A 20,136-nucleotide genomic window follows, 5' to 3' on the forward strand; every position below is an offset into this window, starting at 1 on the left:
AGATCGTAATGGCTAAAACCCTAGAAGTATAGCCTATGATTATGATTGTTGTTGTCTCTACGGACTAAACCCTCCGGTTTATATAGACACAAGAGGGGGCTAGGGTTACACAAAGTCGGTTACAGATAAAGGAATCTACATATCCGAATCGCCAAGCTTGCCTTCCACGCAAAGGAGAATCCCATCCGGACACGGGAAGAAGTCTTCTATCTTGTATCTTCATAGCCCAACAGTCCGGTCCATGTATATAGTCCGGCTGTCTGAGGACCCCTTAGTCCAGAACTCCCTCGGTAGTCCCTGAACCAGGCTTCAATGACGACGAGTCCAGCACACAGATTGTCTTCGGCATTGCAAGGCGGGTTCCTTCTCCGAATACTTCAAAGTAGATTTTGAACACAAGAATCATGTGCGGCTCTGCAAAACAAGTTCCATACACAACCATAGAGAGTGTAATATTTCATGAATCCAATCCGCTGACAACTTTTCGTAGCGTGACATCACGCCACTGCCTGGTCATTATTCGAACCATTCTTTAGCCTGCTGCTCCGTATTTCGAGGTGCGCTTTTATTGGCACGTCTTGTCAAAGAAGAGATCGTGTCCCCTTATCATGGGATTCTCATCAATACGGGCATGGGTAACCCAACCGTGTCATATGCACGACCCTTTGGGAATAGGCGAGTATTAAGGCGAGTGGGGAGGCGCATGACTTTTACTGCCTTTATAAAGGGATAAGGATTCACCCTCTTTCACCCACGCCTTCTCCTTCCTCTGCCATTCCATTCTCGAGCCCCAGCGCCCAAGATCTCGCCTTCTCCGCCAAAAAAGAACTCCAACCTTGTTCGGATCCGGAGCAGGAGGCAAGTGGATGGCCTCCTCCGTCAAGGAGAAGGATATCACGAAGCTCCGGGAGGCCGGGTACTTGGCCACAGAAATCGCTCACCCACTTTCGGCCAAGGGACAGATCGTCCCCACCCCGGAGCCCCAGGATAGGGTGGTGTTCCTCTCACACTTCATCCGCGGGCTGGGATTCCCTCTCCACCCGTTTGTTCGCGGAATAATGTTCTATTACGGGCTGGACTTCCACAATCTGGCCCCCAACTCCATCCTCAACATCTCGACATGTGAGGCCTTCCTCCGCATCCCGCCTCACTTCGGCCGATGGCTGAAGACCTTCATGTGAAGCCGAAGGTGGTGAGCGGCCAACAAGAAGAGTGTAGAGGCGCCATGGTGGGCAAGATGCCCAATGTCACCTGGCCCGAAGGCTGCTTCATGGAGACTATCAAAGGGTGGCAGTCGGGATGGTTCTACATCACCGAGCCACGCGGCACCAATTGGGCGACAGCTCACGCATTCCGGTCCGGAGTCCCGATGCGGCTCACCTCCTGGCAAGAGAAGCGCCTGACCTGGTCTTCTTCTGACGAGCTGACAGTGCTCCAAACACGTGTTCAGAGCATGATAAACAGGAGAATCAAGATCGTCAACGTGATTGAGGTGATGCTTGTTCGCCGGATCCTTCCGTGCCAATGTCGGACTTGCTATCTATGGGAGTTCAATCCAGCCAAGCACCAGACGCTATTGGAGCTCTTCGGCACAAAGCACGAAGATATCTAGAAGGTGCTCTTCAAGGCAAACGAGACGCCAGCGCCCACAAACAAGGATCATGGGCATGACTTAACTCACCATGCTAATCCAGTAAGTTCTTTCATGTTTTCAAGGTATGCCCTTTACTTGCACACCCGAGGAAGGCATCTAAGCCTCCCCATCAATTTTTTCAGGACTGGACAAATATGGCGGAGCGGATTAACTGTCCGGCTCTGCTGCGCGAAGGCCCAGAAATCCCGCTTCTGACGAAGATGCTGGTTCCGGCACCTTACCAGGTGCCGGAGAAGAAGGACAAGAAGAAGGCCAAGGGGACCATAGGTGGTGTCCGCCGCAAGGGAAATTCAGACGTGACGTCCGAAGACGCCGAGGCGCACTCCTTCGCCGCTGAAGACGACGAGGAAGAGGAGGAGGAAGAAGAAAGCCGCTCCCCCTCTGCAGGGGGTGGTGGAAGAAGAGGACGGCCTCCACACATCTGGAGGCCGAGGCGTCCAAGAAGGGGAAAGCTTCCCTTCCGAACAGCTCCACAACGGCCACCGACGGCAGCTGGGAGTGGGAGCCCAGAGAGAAGCCCCTGGCCAAATTGTAAGTGTCTGGACACGTTCATTTATCCGGCCTCTTTACTTCATGGTTTTAATGTGCTAAATTATGCATTTGTAGTCTGGCTCGGTCCAACCTCGAGCAGTCTTTAGAGGATTCGCTGGACCCAGCGGTGATGGATAGTGGGACCCTTCCATCGGCCTCCTCTCCCCGGGTCCTGGATGGCACTGAGGCGTCGTCCCAAAGGATCCCCGGCCCGGGAGAGAATGCGGAGGCCTTCAAGGAGGCGCCGGAGGGTGAAGCCTCGGCTGCCAGACACATGGGGGAGCAAACCGCCGTGGATACTGATGAGAGGAGCCCTATCCAATTTGGCCCCGAACCGAATATAGTTCTGGAGACCAATACGGCTCCGGAGTTAGGCCAGCCGACTCTTTCACAAGAAGGCGGCGCGCCTATTCCACCGGTGGCCTCTGTCCAACCAGAGGCACCGGATAATTTGCTGGAAGCGCTGCAAGGCGCTTCCCTTATTGAGGAACACCGTACCCTTATGGGTACGGTGATTGAGAGGGTCCAGTCCGCGAAAAGCCGACTGACCAAAGCATACAGGAGCCTTCTAACAGGCTTAGAGGTAAGCAATGCAACTATAAAAAGAATATCACTGTATAGACAGTAGCCCCTGATACTCTATTCGGTGTTTGGAAGGAAAAGCCGAACAGAGGATCAAATAATTTTCGTAGGAGTCTAATTTAATATGTCTATGTGAATAAGTAGGCATCATTGTTGGCTACAACCGCGCATACTGCGGAGGTATCCAGATTAAAGCAAAGTCTGGAGCGGGCCGAGGAAGAACTCGGCCAGGTGAAGAAGCAGCTAGAGGACAGTCAAGGTATGCAGTAACCTTGTATATATTCGGAAAAGGGTGAATGATTCGTGCTGACTAAAGTCCCATGGTATTTATTAGGGGCAACGAGCGAAGTAGAGGCCCTCAAGAAGGCGCTGGCCGAGGCCGAGGACAAAGTGGCCAAGGAATGGGCCGCACGTGAGAAGCATGAGGCCCGGGTCAGTGAGGTCCAGCAAGAGCTCCAGGACGTCATTAAGAAGTGTGAGTCCTTGGAGCACGACCTTAAGGAGCAAGAGTCTGAACTTGCCAAGGCCCACCAGGGCGCAAACGATGCCCGGGCCGAAGCCCAGGGCACCCTCCAGGAAATCCAGGCGGCCAAGAAGATTGCGGTGGGTAAGGCCTTTATTATGCAGAGCGGATATGTGAAGGAAAGGTTCCTTTTACTGACCCGGATTTGGAGTTCTCCAGGGGCGTTTGCGGATCTGCCGTGCAGCGTGTCAGATGCTGCGGAATTCTATCAAGCCGAAGAGTGGAGCTCTACGGAGAAGTTGTTTTGGTCGTAATACCTTGCTCCAGGACATCCAGTGCCCTTTAGCGATCAGCTGAAACAGTTGATCGAACTGCATAGGGCGGACGAACTAGCCATGAAGGATTTGATAATCCGGCTATGGCCTGACGAAGCCATTCCCAGCAGCTACTTTGGACTCGTGAAGCGGCTTGTCAGTGCCTGCCCTCGGCTTGAAGCCATCAAGCGGTCGGTCTGTATCGAAGACGCGCGATTGGCCTTTGTCCGCGCCAATACGCATTGGGCGAAGATGGAAGCCACGAAGCTGATGACTGAGGGACCGCCCACGGGCAAGGAGCACCGCACACCCCAACTGTATTTTGACAGTGTCCTGGAGGGATCCCGCCTTGTGGAGGAGCATTGTGCTAAGGATATCATATTCCCATGAATACACTCATGTTATCCTGTCCTGTACTATGAAACAGATCCGTTTATGTAATATAATGTCTGTTATTTAAAATTTTACCTCCTGTGCGGCCATGTGTTAAATCTGAGAGTTGGCCAGTCGTCGGCTTCTGCCCCCATGTAGGTAGTACGGGGGTGTTTGGGGTAAATCTAAACACTCTTTATGCAAGGTTTTGGTCCTTTAAGGAGGTGTTTAGCGCAATGAACCAGGCAATCGGACTATGCGGCTTAATTACTCTCACTTAGCCATAGGAGTTTCACAAGAAAAATTTGGGCGCATCCCCTGGTGTTCGGATGTCCGAACTTGGGGCGCTATACATGCCTGATCGGATAAAAACCGATTCATCGCATAATGCGTAAAAAATCGCTAAAGATTTGCAACCTCTCGAACAGCTAACTGGCTCTCGCTACATCATGACAGTCAATTTTCGGCTTTCTCTACTGAGGTGCTCATCCGGAAGAACCGGGACACAATTGCAGTAGTTCTCCCTTTACTAACCTAGCCGATAAAGCGGAACGTAAGGTAGTAAGCACAGGAGCCGGGCAACCCAACTATTGACCAAAGACATGATTCACAGCCGATGCATATAATGCTATAAGTTCGGGGTGCCGAACTATACTGTAAAAGTGTTCGGACTTTGTTGCCATATTGTGGGGTATGATGAAGTCCCTGGCAAATTAAGGCGTACCACAGTGTACGGGCGCAATTGATAAGAATATAAAGGAAAAAATCAAGTAATAAGCTGACGCCGCAAATATTGAGCCACAAATTATTTTCCATTGCAATTTAATTAATACGTCAAGGCGTATTTATACAAGTAATGCGATAAGAAAATAAGGCTATTTGACATGCCACGAGCAAGGGCGAGCTGCGTGCGGGTTTTCAAAACAGGTATAACGATCGTTAGCAGAGACCACCTGGGGGTTCCCTTGTACGTCAAAGCTTCTTGCCTTCTTGGTGTATCCGTCCCTTGATAGGTCCGATGATTAGGTTATTAGAAAAATCCTCGGAAAGAGAAAAACCTGAAAGAAAAAAGTAAAAGTGAAGGTATGCGGGTCCAGGAGCGGTTGAGCCGCATTATGGACCATTGTCTAGCTGTGCCTCCGTCCTTGCCCATGGTATTTTGAGTGCGTAATTATGTATACGTGGCACGAATGCTGCTGTTTGGTTGGGACTCGGACGGAGGCCTAATTGCTAGTCGAGCTCTTGACGAACTGGACCGTCCTACTACGGAGTAGTTCGGACTTGTTTGATAGTGTCCGGGAGCTTGGCCGCTGAATTGCGGTTATGCCTGAAAAGGCCGCTCTGTACTTCTGCTGCAAGGGCCGCGGTGTGCTCCTCAGTATGGAGGGAGCGTTTCGTGTTTCCATTGACTGTTGTAACACCGTGTGGCCCGGGCATCTTGAGCTTGAGGTAAGCATAGTGCGGCACTGCATTGAATCGAGCAAATGCGGTTCGTCCGAGTAGAGCGTGATAGCCTCTACGGAAGGGGACGATATTGAAAATTAAATCTTCGCTTCGGAAATTATCCGGGGATCCGAAGACCACTTCCAGTGTGATTGAGCCCGTACAGCTGGCATGTACACCTGGTATGACACCTTTAAAGGTGGTTTTTGTGGGCTTGATTCTTGAGGGATCGATACCCATTTTGCGCACTGTATCCTGATAGAGCAGGTTCAGGCTACTGCCACCATCCATCAGGACTCGCGTAAGGTGGAATCAATCAATGATTGGGTCGAGGACCAGTGCGGCTGAGCCGCCATGACGGATACTGGTCGGATGGTCCCTGCGATCAAAGGTGATCGGACAGGACGACCAAGGGTCGAACTTTGGGGCGATTGGCTCCATCGCGTAGACGTCCCTGAGTGCGCACTTGCGCTCCCTCTTGGCGATATGGGTGGCGTATATCATGTTTACCATTTTAACTTGGGGGAGGGGACTTCTTCTATCCCCCTGTGTTCAGTGGCCGGGGCTCCTCGTCATCGTCATTGCTTTGCGACCCCTTCTACTTGTTTTCGGCATTTAACTTGCCGTCCTGTTTGAAGACCCAACATTCTTTGTTGGTATGATTGGCTGGTTTATCAGGAGTGACGTGGATTTGACATGGACGATCGAGTATGTGGTCCAAACTGGACGGGCCCGGATTGTTTCTCTTAAATATCTTCTTCCGCTGACCGGACATAGAGCCACCGAATCCGGTGTTGACAACCGTGTCATCGGGGTTGTCACCATTGCTTCGACGCCTGTGTCTGTTACGTCGTGGCTTGCCATTGCTGTTTCTGGCCTCAGAATTGCCAGGTTCGCTTGCATGATTATTGCTACGGGCTAGCCAACTATCCTCGCCCGCGCAAAAGCGGGTCATAAGTATCATGAGGGCTGCCATGGACTTCGGCTTTTCTTGGCCGAGGTGTGGGGCGAGCCATTTGTCACGGATGCTATGCTTAAAGGCCGCTAGGGCTTCGGCATCCGGACAGTCGACTATCTGGTTCTCTTTAGTTAAGAACCTGGTCCAGAATTTCCTGGCTGACTCTCTGGGCTGTTGAGCTATGTGACTTAGGTCGTCGGCATCCGGAGGTCGGATATATGTGCCTTGAAAGTTATCAAGAAAGGCATTTTCCATATCCTCCCAGCTGCCAATGGAGTTTTCGGGTAGACTGTTCAACCAGTGTCGAGCTGGTCCCTTAAGTTTTAACGAGAGGTATTTGATGGCATGAAGATCGGCACTGCGGGCCATATGAATATGGAGAAGAAAATCCTCAATCCATACCGTGGGGTCCGTTGTCCCATCATATGATTCGATGTTCACGGGTTTAAACCCTTCTAGGAAATCGTGTTTCATTACTTCATCAGTGAAGCAGAGTGGGTGTGTGGCGCCTCTATATCGGGCCAAGTCGTGCCGTAGCTCGAATGGAGTTCGTCTGCGGTTTTTGGCCCGGACGTGGTTATATTTGTCATGTTCGGTCTGGTGGCCATCATCGTGCATCGGGGCTAACCCCCGCGATCCGTAGATCGATCTGGTCTGGCCTGCTTTATTTTCCAAGTCATGCCGCAGGTCATATGTATATCCCCGAGCTGTTGTATTTCTGTTTCTATGGTGAGGTAGTGCGGGCTGGTGTTCGGCTTGAGGTGCCGCTTTGTCCCGGCCGCGTGGTGGCCGGTGAGCCGCATTATGCGCTGGTAGGACAGGTTCCAGCGCCTCATCATTGAACTGTGGTAACAGTTTGCACTTCGGGTAGCTTTTGGTTGGGCGATTGAGGCCATATTCCTCAGCTGCCAGGACATGAGTCTATCTTTCATTGAGCAGATCTTGATCAGCCTGAAGTTGTTGTTGCTTCTGTTTCGGGCTCCTTGCAGTGGCTATTAGCCGACGCTTAAAGCGCTCCTGTTCGACGGGCTCCTCAGGCATGATAAAGTCTTCGTCGCCGAGGCTCACCTCGTCCTTAGAGAGCGGAAGGTAGTTGCTATCCTCCGAGTCTTCATTTGTGGCCTGTTCGTCAGGGCTGACTCGCCCATCCTCCCATTTCTCTTGTTCGGAGGTTGGCTCAACGGGGTTTTCATTGTCTTCGGCATCGTCCGGAGTATTGTTTTCTCCTGTGAGGGTGTCGCTGTTTTTACTACGGCGTGGCTTAGAGCAGCGCCGCTAACGTTGGCTCTTTGGCTATATCTTTGGAGGTTTATCCTCGACTGGATTTTCATTGTCGCTGTTGTTTTATTTGGGTGTATCCACCATGTATATGTCATACGAGGAGGTGGCTGTCCAACGCCCTGTAGGCGGTGGTTCCTGCTCTTCTTCGGCATCGCGGTCCATACCGTCGATGTCTTCAGAGTCATAATCAAGCATGTCGGTTAAGTCGTCGACAGTGTCTATAAAGTGGGTGGTGGGTGGGAAACGAAGTTCTTCGTCATCCACTTCCCATTCGAGACGGACATAGTTCGGCCGAGAGTCTCCTCACAAGGAGAGGGATTTCAATGAGTTTAACACATCGCCAATAGGCGAGTGCGGAAGATGTCTGCGGAACTGAACTCCAAGATCGGCGCCCAATCAGGTTCGATGGACGCAGATGCACGCGGTCCGGAACCTATGGCCGGGGATGAATCCGAGGCTCCGGTGACACAAGCCCAGCCCAATGTTGGGTCTGTGTGTGGCTCGAATGCCGTCGAGTCTGCGGCTTTCATGGCGGGGTTGAGCTTCCCGTCCTTGGATGGTGCAGTCTGCTCTGGATCTATGGCCAGAGCGGTTATGGGCGCTATCTCTTGAGCGTGGCCAGATGACAGATTTAGGTCATGTTCATCGTGGCGGTAGGGGACAACCGTCATGGGCTCGAATCCGTCGAAGATCAAGTCTCCATGGATATCGGCCACAAAATTCAGGCTTCCAAATCTGACCTGATGGCCAAGGGCGTAGCTATCGATCTGCTCTAGATGGCCAAGCGAGTTGGCCCGCAGTGCAAAGCCGCCGAATACAAAGATCTGTCTGGGGAGGAAGAACTCTCCCTAGACTGCATTGTTGTAGACGATTGATGGAGCCATCAAGCCTTCTGGTGAAAACACAGCGGAACTCTCAATGAAAGCACCAATGTCGGTGTCAAAACCGGCGGATCTCGGGTAGGGGGTCCCAAACTATGCGTCTAAGGCTATTGGTAACAGGAGGCGGGGGACACAATGTTTACCCAGGTTCGGGCCCTATCTATGGAGGTAATACCCTACTTCCTGCTTGATAGATCTTGATGAATATGAGTATTACAAGAGTTGATCTACCACGAGATCGTAATGGCTAAAACCCTAGAAGTCTAGCCTATTATTATGATTGTTGTTGTCTCTACGGAGTAAACCCTCCGGTTTATGTAGACATCGGAGGGGGCTAGGGTTACACAAAGTCGGTTACAGAGAAAGAAACCTACATATCTGAATCGCCAAGCTTGCGTTCCACGCAAAGGAGAGTCCCATCCAAACACGGGACGAAGTCTTCTATCTTGTATCTTCGTAGCCCAATAGTCCGACCCATGTATATAGTCCGGCTGTTTGAGGACCCCTTAGCCCAGGACTCCCTCTGCGAGAACTAGTCTCTGCGACCTGCAGCGCATCAAGAAAGTAGAGAACAGTGAGCCAGGTCGTTGTATACGTCTTCCTTCTTCTTTTGCCCTTGTGTATTTCGGGTGTAGCTGCATGTGGCGTTTTTAGTTATCTTCCTAGATATGTAAGACAATCATTATCCACTGTCATCGTCCTTATATTCATCATGCTTGCTATAAGTCGCAGTCAATGCTATACAGGTCCGTCAGATCTTACATCAAGATCCATCCAAAACTATCTTTTCAGATTTTTCACGTTTCTCTCTTAAATCTCAGTCCAGTGAGACATAGCCACGCCGTGAAACGGGGGCTCGGGCACCATTAATGGAGATGTTGGGAGGGAGGTGCGCGATGGATAGAGGTCAAAGGGCTCTCCTCCCGATGAGCATGCGCAGGGGTCTGATCGCACGCCTCCCGTACTCGAATAGCTACCCCGCACGGCACCTCCTAGCCAATAAAAAAAGGGATGCGTGGCGGCACGTAATTGGTAAGTAGAACGCCCATTGTTTCAATAATAGTTGTGTTTTCGATTTGTAACGTGACAACACTTGTTCCAAAATGACTATGTTGATTTTTAATGTGTGCGTCTTCGCAAATTGGACAGAAATATTACCATAGCAGGTTGGTGCCAATGTCATGCCACCATGCCAAGCTTCATGATTTTCAGGCATGTTTTGGAGTTACAGGAATTAAAAAACGAAGTTTCTCAATCTTTTCGGCCGAGCCATGACGCCCAGATGTTTGAATTTCATTCTCATTTCTTGCATGGGACCTAGAAGTTCACCCAAGGACACACATGTGATTTTTAAACCAACTTTGGTGCACTGGAGCATGTGCTTGTAGTTCACATTTGAATTATGCACATTAAATGCCCAAAAATTCAATTAATGTACAAAAATGGCCAAACGAACCCAGAATAATTCCAAAATTTAGCATGATACTTCTATTTGGTCTAATCTACCTGTGTAAACAAATTAAGGCGGGAGAAGGCAGTACGTGTACGTATGTCATTTCGCACACGGAGGTGACACGTTCCCTCTCGGAACCACAAGCCTTCTTGAGAGAAGCTCTGGTTTGCAAGCAGCTTATACCAAAGCTTGTCCCAATTCGGCCAAAAAAAATACCGCAGCATGTTGGTGCCATGTCATGACACCATGCCAAGTTTCATGATTTTTAGGCCTATTTTGGATTTACATGAATTAAAAACCAAGTTTGTCAATCTTTCCGGCCGAGCCACGACGCCCAGATGTTTGAATTTGATTACCATTTCTTGCATGGGACCTAGAAATTCACCCAAGGACACACATGTGATTTTTCAACCAACTTTGGTGCACTGGAGCATGTGCTTGTAGTTCAAATTTGAAATATGCACATTAAATGCCCAGAAACTTAAGTAACGTATAAAAAGGCCAATCTAACGTGGAATTAATGTATACAAAAATTATATACAAGCTTGGAAAACATGACGCCTGGCGTGATGCCATGGTTTGGCCTCACCGTGCCCTGGTAAAAATTTTAGAATGTTTTCCTTATGTCGTCATGCACACCTTTCATAAATCAAACCATCACCGAGGAAGTTCCATGGCTTCGAGGGGGAAATCGCCAACATTGAAGGGGGGTCCAAATTTCCTTTGTCCTTTGTCCATGAGTTTTTTTCTATGATAAACATACACCCTGCAGATCACCACATTCAAATTTGACACTTTCCCGTGTTCATTTACCATATTTAGGGGATTATTTGCATTCTCTAGGAATTAAGGCATATAATTCAAATTCTAACAATCGGTGCATGAAAAGGTGCACAAGAACGGTCTAGAAAACCATCCTCGTGCCATTTAGTAAATTCTCATGCCTTTTACAAGGAATGGACAGATATTTTGAGGAAATGTGTGGCAATAGTCAACCATAAACGCGTCGTTTACTAGGTAACAACTACAGAAAATATGAAATAAATGCTTGAAAAACATGATGCCTGGCGTGGTGCCATGGTATGGCCTCACCATTCCCTGGTAAAAATTTGAGAATGTTATCCTTATGTCGTCATGCACGCCTTTCATAAATCGAACCATCACCGAGGAAGTTCCATGGTTTCGAGGGAAAATCGCCAAGACAGAAGGGGGATCCAAATTGCCTTTGTCCTTTGTCCATGAGTTTTTTTCTACAATGAACATACAACCTGCAAATCACCATGTTGAAATTTGACACTTTTCTGTGTTCATTTACCATATTTAGGGGATTATTTGCATTCTCTAGGCATTAATGCACGTAATTCAAATTCGAACAATCGGTGCATGAAAAGTTGCACAAGAACGGTCTAGAAAACCATCCTCGTGCCATTTAGTAAATTCTCGTGCCTTTTACAAGGAATGGACAGATATTTCGAGGAAATGTGTTGCAATATATAGTCATCCATAAACGGATCATTTACTGGGTATACAAAAAATGAAATAAATGCTTGAAAAACATGACACTTGGCGTGGTGCCATGGTGTGGCCTCACCATGTCGTGGTACAAATTTGAGAATGTTATCCTTATGTCGTCATGCATGCCTTTCATAAATTGAACCATCACCGAGGAAGTTTCATGGTTTCGAGAGGGAAATCACCAAGATTGAAGGGGGACCCAAATTTCCTTTGTCCTTTGCCCATGAGTGTTTTTCTAAGATGTACATACACCCTGCAAATCAGCACGTTCAAATTTGTCACTTTTCCGGGTTCACTTACCATATTAGGGGATTATGTGCATTTTCTAGCCATTAATGCACATAATTCAAGTTCAAACAATCGATGCATGAAAGGGTGCACAAGAACGGTTTGGAAAACGATGCTCATGCACTATTCTCATGCCTTTTACAAGGAATGGACAGGTATTTCGATGAAATGTGTGGCAATAGTCAACCACAAACATTTGTTTATTGGGTTTTCAACTGTAGAAAAAATGAAATAAATGATTGAAAAACATGACGCCTGGCACGGTGCCATGGTATGCCCTCACCATGCCCTGGTGAAAATTTGAGAAGGTTTGGCTTAAGTCATCATGCACGCCCTTCATAAATCGAACCATCACCGGGTAAGTTCCATGCTTTCGAGAGGGAAATCACCAAGATTGAAGGGGAATCCAAATTTTCTTTATTTTTTGCCCTGGAGTTTTTTTTTCTACGAAGAACATACACCCTGCAAATGATCGTGTTCAAATTTGGCATTTTTCTGGGCTCATTTACCATAGTTAAGGGATTATGTACATTTTCTAGGCATTTGGCGCATATAAATAAAATCCAGCTACAGCTGCCTGGATGTGATGTGAGGGACGTGGATTGCCGTTCGATCGCGGCGCATCCTACGGTGCACACAGGCGAACCGCATGGCTGGGGTTCCGGCCAATTATAACGCGCAACACACAATAGTCTAAGCGCACACTATTTCCGAAAGTGACCGAGATGAACTGTGTGCGATAATGAATGAGCAAAATTGTAAGGGAAGCCAAATTTCCTTTATCATTTATCGCTGAGCTATTAAAAATCACCACACTATACGACTGCCCGGCCCCTCCGTGCCAGAGCTCTCTCCAAGCGTCATTCATGGCACCACGGTGCACAGTAATCGGTAAGGAAGCGACGGCATCCCACCGTGCCGTGTTCCTTGCCGCCCGCGACTGCACACATGGTAAGGAATCGACGACATCTTGCTGCGCCGAGTTCATCACCGTCGGCGGCCACACAGTTATGTGGGTGGACTTTGAGGCTGGTGAGGGAGTCCTGGATTAGGGGTGTCCGGATAGCCGGACTACCATCATCAGCCGAACTATCATCGGCCGGACTATCATCATCGACCGGACTCCAAGACTATGAAGATACAAGATTGAAGACTTCGTCCCGTGTCCGGATGGGACTTTCCTTGGCGTGGAAGGCAAGCTTGGCGATACGGATATGTAGATCTCCTACCATTGTAACCGACTCTATGTAACCCTAGCCCTCTCCGGTGTCTATATAAACCGGATGGCAATAGTCCGTAGGACACAACAACAACCATTACAATCATACCATAGGCTAGCTTCTAGGGTTTAGCCTCCTTGATCTCGTGGTAGATCCACTCTTGTAAACATCCACAATATTAATATCAATCAAGCAGGACGTAGGGTTTTACCTCCATCAAGAGGGCCCGAACCTGGGTAAAACATCGTGTCCCTTGTCTCCTGTTACCATCCGCCTAGACGCACAGTTCGGGACCCCCTACCCGAGATCCGCCGGTTTTGACACCGACATTGGTGCTTTCATTGAGAGTTCCTCTGTGTCATCACCAATAGGATTGATGGCCTCTTCAATCGACAACGACGCAGTCCTGGGTGAGACTTTTCTCCCTGGACAGATCTTCATATTCGGCGGCTTCGCACTGCGGGCCAACTCACTTGGCCATCTGGAGCAGATCGAAAGTTACGCCCCTGGCCGTCAGGTCAGGTTTGGAAGCCTAAACTTCACGGCCGATATCCGCGAGGACTTGATCTTCGATGGATCTGAGCCACAGCCGAGCGTGCCGCGCTGTCACGATGGGCATGACCTAACTCTGCCGCCGGACAGCACCTTGGAGGCCGCACACGAATCCGCTCCGACCCATAGTCTGGAGCCGATCGCTCAGATCGAGGACGGATGGCTGGACACTGCCTCGGGAGCTGCAACTTCTACGTCGATGGAGCCGAACACTTATCTTGTCCCGCATAAAGCCCATGACTCCGAGGTGCCGGACCCCCTACCGGACTCCGAACCTCCTGCGCCCCTGCTAGTCGAATCCGATTGGGCGTCGGTCATGGAATTCACCGCTGCGGACACCTTTCAGCACTCACCCTTCGGCAATATCTTAAATTCGCTGAAGCATCTCTCACTATCAGGAGATCCCTGGCCGAACTACGGCCAGGATGGTCGGGACGCGGACAATGAAGAAATTCAGAGCCCACCCACCACCCACTTCGTAGCCACCGTCGACGATCTAACCGACGTGCTAAACTACGACTCCGAAGACATCAACGGTATGGACGATGCCGGAGACGATCAAGAACCAGCGCCTACGGGGCACTGGAAGGCCACCTCGTCACATGACATACATATGGTGGACACCCCAAAGGGAAGTGATAACGAGGAACAATGGGACGCGGCAGAGGATAATCCCGCCGATAAACAACCAAAACGGCGACGTAGACGCTGCCCTAAGTCCCGCCTCGATCAAAGCAGCATTCCTAATGACCCAGCGATAGAGCAGGGCAAACCAGCGGACGACGAACATACAACCAAGCAACTATCCGAACAGGACGAACCGGATAATCAACCCCTTCACGGAGCAATCAACAGTCCGGACACACCTCCGGAGCATAAGAACCTTCACAAAAGACTCGTCGCCACTGCAAGAAGTTTGAAGAAGGAAAAACGGAAGCTCAAAACAGCGGAAGACATACTCAGAATGAAGTGGAGCAAAGTACTCAAGACCGCAGACAAATATGGGAATGGCCATCAAACAAAGAGCTACCCGAAGCGCAAGTTGCTGCCAGAATTTGACGAGGAAGCCATAGAGCCCTCACAGTCAAAAAATAAAGAAGCCGCCTGGCCGGATAGACGGCCAGATGAAAGGACAAAAGCGACAAGCAGCGCCGCACACAAGCCGACTTATGATCCTGGGAAAACGGACGGCCCAACTAGGTCCATTTACGGGCCAAAAAAGAGGGCCCCAGGAAATAACACAACAGGACAAGTGTTCGAAGACAGCGGCACACCCAAATACAGGAGCGCCGCACACCCGCTATGTTTTACCGATGAGGTGCTAGATCATGAATTTCCAGCAGGGTTCAAACCCATAAACATAGAGGCATACGACGACACAACAGACCCCGGAGTCTAGATAGAAGATTACATACTACACATACACATGGCCAGAGGAGATGATCTCCACGCCATAAAATACCTACCCCTCAAGCTCAAAGGGCCAGCTCGGCATTGGCTCAAAAGCCTCCCAGAAAACACTATTGGAAGTTGGGAAGAGCTTGAGGACGCGTTTAGAGCAAATTTTCAAGGGACTTATGTCCGCCCTCCGGATGCAGACGATCTGAGTCATATAACCCAACAGCCCGGAGAGTCAGCCCGGAGAGTCAGTACCAAATAGTCGACTGTCCGGACGCGGAAGCCTTAGCAGCTTTTAAACACAACGTCCCAGACGAATGGCTCGCCAGACACCTCGGCCAAGAGAAGCCAAGAACAATGGCCGCGCTAACAAGCCTCATGACGCGCTTTTGCGCAGGAGAAGACAGCTGGCTAGCAAGATGCAGCACCAGCGACCCGAGTACATCCGAGATCAGAGATGGAAACGGAAAATCACGGCGCAGGAAAGATCAGCGCCGGAATAAAGAAAAAAGCCCAAAGGGCACGGCGGTCAACGCCAGATTCAAAAGCTCGCGGCCAAACAATAAAACACTGCCTCTTAAGGACAACAGCGATGAGCTATCAAATTTAAACAAAATTTTAGATCGAATATGTCAAATCCACAGTACCTCCGGAAGGCCTGCAAACCATACCAACCGGAATTGTTGGGTTTTTAAACAGTCCGGCAGACTCAACGCCGGACACAAGGGGCTCGATGCGCCAAGCGAGGACGATGACGAACCCCACCAGCAGAGCACCGGAAGTCAAAAGACTTTCCCACAAGAAGTCAAAACAGTAAACTCACTTCATGTGATAGTACGGAAAACCAACACGGCACTCGCTTAGACAAGTGTCGCAAGGTCCACCCCAGCGGAACACCGAGATTGGATGTCAAAACCAATCACTTTCGACCATCTGGATTAGTCCAGAAGCATCCGGAACGCAGGATAGACTGCCCTGATATTGGATCCAATAATAGACGGACTGCAATTCACGCAGGTGTTGATTGACGGCGGCAGTGACTTAAACCTGCTATATCCGGACACAATCCGCAAGTTGGGATAGACCCTACTACAATTTGGCATAGCCGCACTTCCTTCAAAGGAGTGGCGCCAGGCCCTTACGCCAGGTGCACAGTTTCATTACTACTAGAAGTTGTGTTCGGGTCACCTGACAACTTCCGACGAGAAAAGCTAACCTTTCATGTCGCCCCATTTAAAAGTAGCTATCAAGCATCACTGGGACAGGAAGCTTTCGTCCGCTTCAATGCACTACCACATTACGCGTCTCTTACGCTTAAAATGCCCGGTCAACGTGGCATCAGTTCATTAAAAGGTCACCTGAGACCTCGGACACGGCTGGACGAGTTCGGAATGAATAAGCTAGGGGCTACCTAGCCGCACACCCCTTCACAAGGGTTTGTACATATAAGCCATAATGAGCTAGCATAGGCTCAGCTTTATTAATCTATATTTCAATTTTTTATGCACTTTCTCGCACGATTTCTTTTCAAACTAAGTTCCTCTCTTTTTACAGATGAACAACGTGCACACCCGTCTAGGATACGGCACAACGGAGACACAGGCGCAGAGGGACCCGTTGCAAGGACTCTTTTCAGACTAAGACCCTACGTAAACCTTTCTTACTGTCTCTTGTTGCTATAATCCCCTGGTTTCTCATTATAACCAGAGTGGAGACTGGTGTTTTGGCATCGGCCGCGCCAGAAGAACTTGCCCGTACCTGGACACAAGGGGCTTAGGGCATTGTTTTGCCCGCTATTGTAAAGACCGAACACCTTCGGGAGTGTTCGGCGTCTCGAGTTAGGCCTTATATGCATCAGCTCCGAATCATGTCTTTGGTCAAATGTTGGGTTTGCCCGGCTCCTGTGTTTTGCTGCCTTACGTTCCGTATCATCGGCTAACGCGGCACCAGGAGAACTACTGCGATTGTGCCCCAGTTCGGCTGGGCGAGCACCTCAGTAGAGAAAGCCGAAAACTGACTGTCATGATACAGCGAGAGACTGGTCAACCACTCGATCAACCATGGGAATGTTTAGAATTCCTCCGCTTTGACGAAGGGCCGTTTCCCGGTCAGGCACATACGCGCCCCAAATTCGGAGAGCGCGGTGCCCCCAGGGGCTATGTCGTAGCCCCACCCGCGAACTCCATGGCCAAGTGAAAGTGATAAAGCATTATAGTCCGGTTGCCTCGTTTGCTACACTACCACCTCCTTTACAGGACCGAGACGTCGGATTAAGTGTGAAAACGTGCTATTTTTTGCGAACACCCCCGCACCTTGTGCGTGGGGGCTAAAGCCGACGACTGCCATCTTTCAGGTTATACACACGTATACATGAATGGCCGCATGGGAGATATTCTATTACTTGAACGCACAAGTATAAAAGGCGCTTACATCATAAATATTGTTTTACATCATAAAAATGTTCATTTGAACGTAACATTTTTTGAGCACTGCGACTCTATTACACAAGCACCACGCAGCACTTCACCAAAATAGTGCTCAGCGGGTAACCGGTTATCATCCGAACCCGGGGTCGCAACAGCGGTGGCATCCATCTCTGTCTAATGTGTCTTCACACGAGCGAGTGCCATCCGCGCACCCTCTATGCAGGCCGACTGCTTCATCGCCTTGATATGCGGCACCGCCCCAAGAAATTGCTGCAATAAGCCAAAGTAACTCTTCGGCTCGGGCCTATCCGGCCGGACATGGGTCACTATATCCTTCATAGCAAGCCCGGACAACCTATTTAGCTCAGCCCACTCGGCCAAACGGTCGGTCAGCGGAAGTGAACGCTCCGGACTATGGAATTGAGACCAAAACAGCTCTTCCATCTTGTGATCCTTCTGGCTTCGCAGAAAAGGCTTGCCAGCTACAATTTCTCCGGCCTGGCGCAGCTCTTCCTTTATAGCCCGCGTTGCAGAGCGGGCATCCTTGGCTTCGGCGGTGGCCCTCTCCAGGTCTTCTTTCCCCGCTAGGCGCTCCTTCCCAAGAGCCTCATTGCGGTCGGTAGCATCTTTTAACTTCATGGCCATTTCGGCCATCTCTTCCCTGCTCCGGCAGTGTGCGGCCCTTTCTGCCGCTAACTCCTCGGCCGCCCTCGAGGCCACCGCATTACTCCTTCTGGCCTGCTCCTTGGCTTGAGGAAGTTCGGCCCGAAGGCTCTCCACAGCAGCGGCACTATCTGCATCTCACGCACATGTTGTAAGGAGCTGGCTTCGGCCCCCTTACCAAGTGACCGCACAAAAACACTTACCTTGCGACTCATCAAGTCGCCTGTTGACTAGCGTGATGTCCGCATCCGGAACAGCGAGTTGCCGCTTTAGTTCAGCAACTCCATCAGTCCGGCTGGCCCCCGGACGACCCGCCACCTGCATCGGCCCGACGGAAATTTAAACCTGCGATTTTGATCCTCGGCACGCTGTCGATTTCGACAACCTACCGAGTCTCAGGGGCTACTATCTATACAGGGCGCATTCTATATGCTAAACTGTTAAAAGGTGTGTCATTTTTACGCACCTCAAACCCCGCCAGCAAACTCCTGACGGCATTATGCAACCCGCCTTCGGCGGACGAAATCCTTTCAATCACCATGCTCATGAATGCGTGGTGATCTTCTGAGATAGATGCCTTCTCAAGCAGATCCTTCAGCCGTACACCAGTTGGCGCCGAACTATCCGGCTTTGCCAAACCAGGGGGCTCCCTCCGTGACGACACTTCAGGCTCGTTCGCGCTATCCGACGGCGCCCCGGACGGAGGCGTCTCGCTCTCCATCATCTCCGGACGAAGGTCCCCTGAAGACGAGCTCATTTGCGAAGGACAGAGATCCGAACTACAAGGTAAAAACTTTAGTTATCCTCAGAAGCACAAATAGGGATGTCCCTTATTATAAAACTCCTTTCTTTCTACTTACGGCTCGTTGGAGGGCTGACTCTTTAAGGGAGATTGTGCGGCCGGGGCCTCCCCGGACGCAGGACCCTCTGGCGAAGATTTCTTCCCCCGTTTAGGGGCTTTTGCCCCCGGGTCCTCGGAGGCAGTCCTCTTCTCCCCTTGGAGGGAGGGATTCTCCATTCCCCCTCTTTCAAGAGCCTCCTTAGGCGAGGCAGTAGCTTTCCTGCTTTCCCCTTCACCTTCCTCTGGAGGCGCAACCTCAAGCATCCGAACCAGCACGGAATCCGGCGCGGTCTCGGGGAGGAGGGCCGGACACCGTATCAATTTTGCTGCCGCTATCCACTCCTGTTTAGAAGGAAGTTGGTGATAAGGCGAATTATCGAAAGGCAAACAAACGGTATGTCCGGACTTGGAACTACTTACTTGAGTATCTGGGTGATTGCAGCTTAGGCCAGCATCCTCGGTCAATTCTGGACGCGCCTCTTGCGATCCGAAGAATAATTTGTACATCTCCAGGGGTGTGATACCCATGAAGTGTTGAAGAATCCGTGGGCCCTCCGGATTGAACTCCCACAGCCGTAGAGGGCGGCGTTTGCAGGGCGGGATACACCTAATCAGCATAACCTGCATTACCACCACCATATCGACCTCCCTCGTTTGGAGATCTCGAATCCGGCCCTGTAGTTGGGGCACGTCCTTTGACGGCCCCCAGTTGAGCCCTTGGTTGACCCACGACATCAATCGTCGTGGAGGTCCCGGGCAGAATAAGGGCGGCGGCTTTTGTCTGCGGCCCCTCGGAACGGTGATAGAGAACCACTCTTGCTGCCACGGGCCGAGCTCCTCTTGGAAGGAGCCAGCGGGCCACGGGGCATCGGCCCTCCTACTTATGGCCGCCCCACCGCACTCCGCTTGACGCCCCCCGATCATCTTCGGCGCCACATTGAAGGTCTTCAGCCACAGGCCGAAGTGAGGGGCGACGCGGAGGAAGGCTTCGCAGACAACAATAAATGCGGAAATATGGAGGATGGACTCCGGAGCCAAATCGTGGAATTCCAACCCATAGTAAAAAATGAGCCCTCTCACAAAAGGATCCATCGAGAAGCCTAAACCCCGACGGAGGTGGGATACAAAGACGACATACTCGCCGGGCTCGGGGGTGGGCATGGCCTGCCCTTCGGGAGGCAACCTGTGCGAAATCTCATAAGCCAGGTACTTGGCCTCCCGCAGCTTTAGCACGTCCTCCTCCGTGACGGAGGAGGGCATCCACCGGCCCTGAAGGTCGGAACCGGACATCGTTGAAGGTT

The sequence above is a fragment of the Triticum dicoccoides genome, chromosome 2B (genome assembly GCF_002162155.2).
Source record: "Triticum dicoccoides isolate Atlit2015 ecotype Zavitan chromosome 2B, WEW_v2.0, whole genome shotgun sequence".
Taxonomy (NCBI): Eukaryota; Viridiplantae; Streptophyta; class Magnoliopsida; order Poales; family Poaceae; genus Triticum; species Triticum dicoccoides.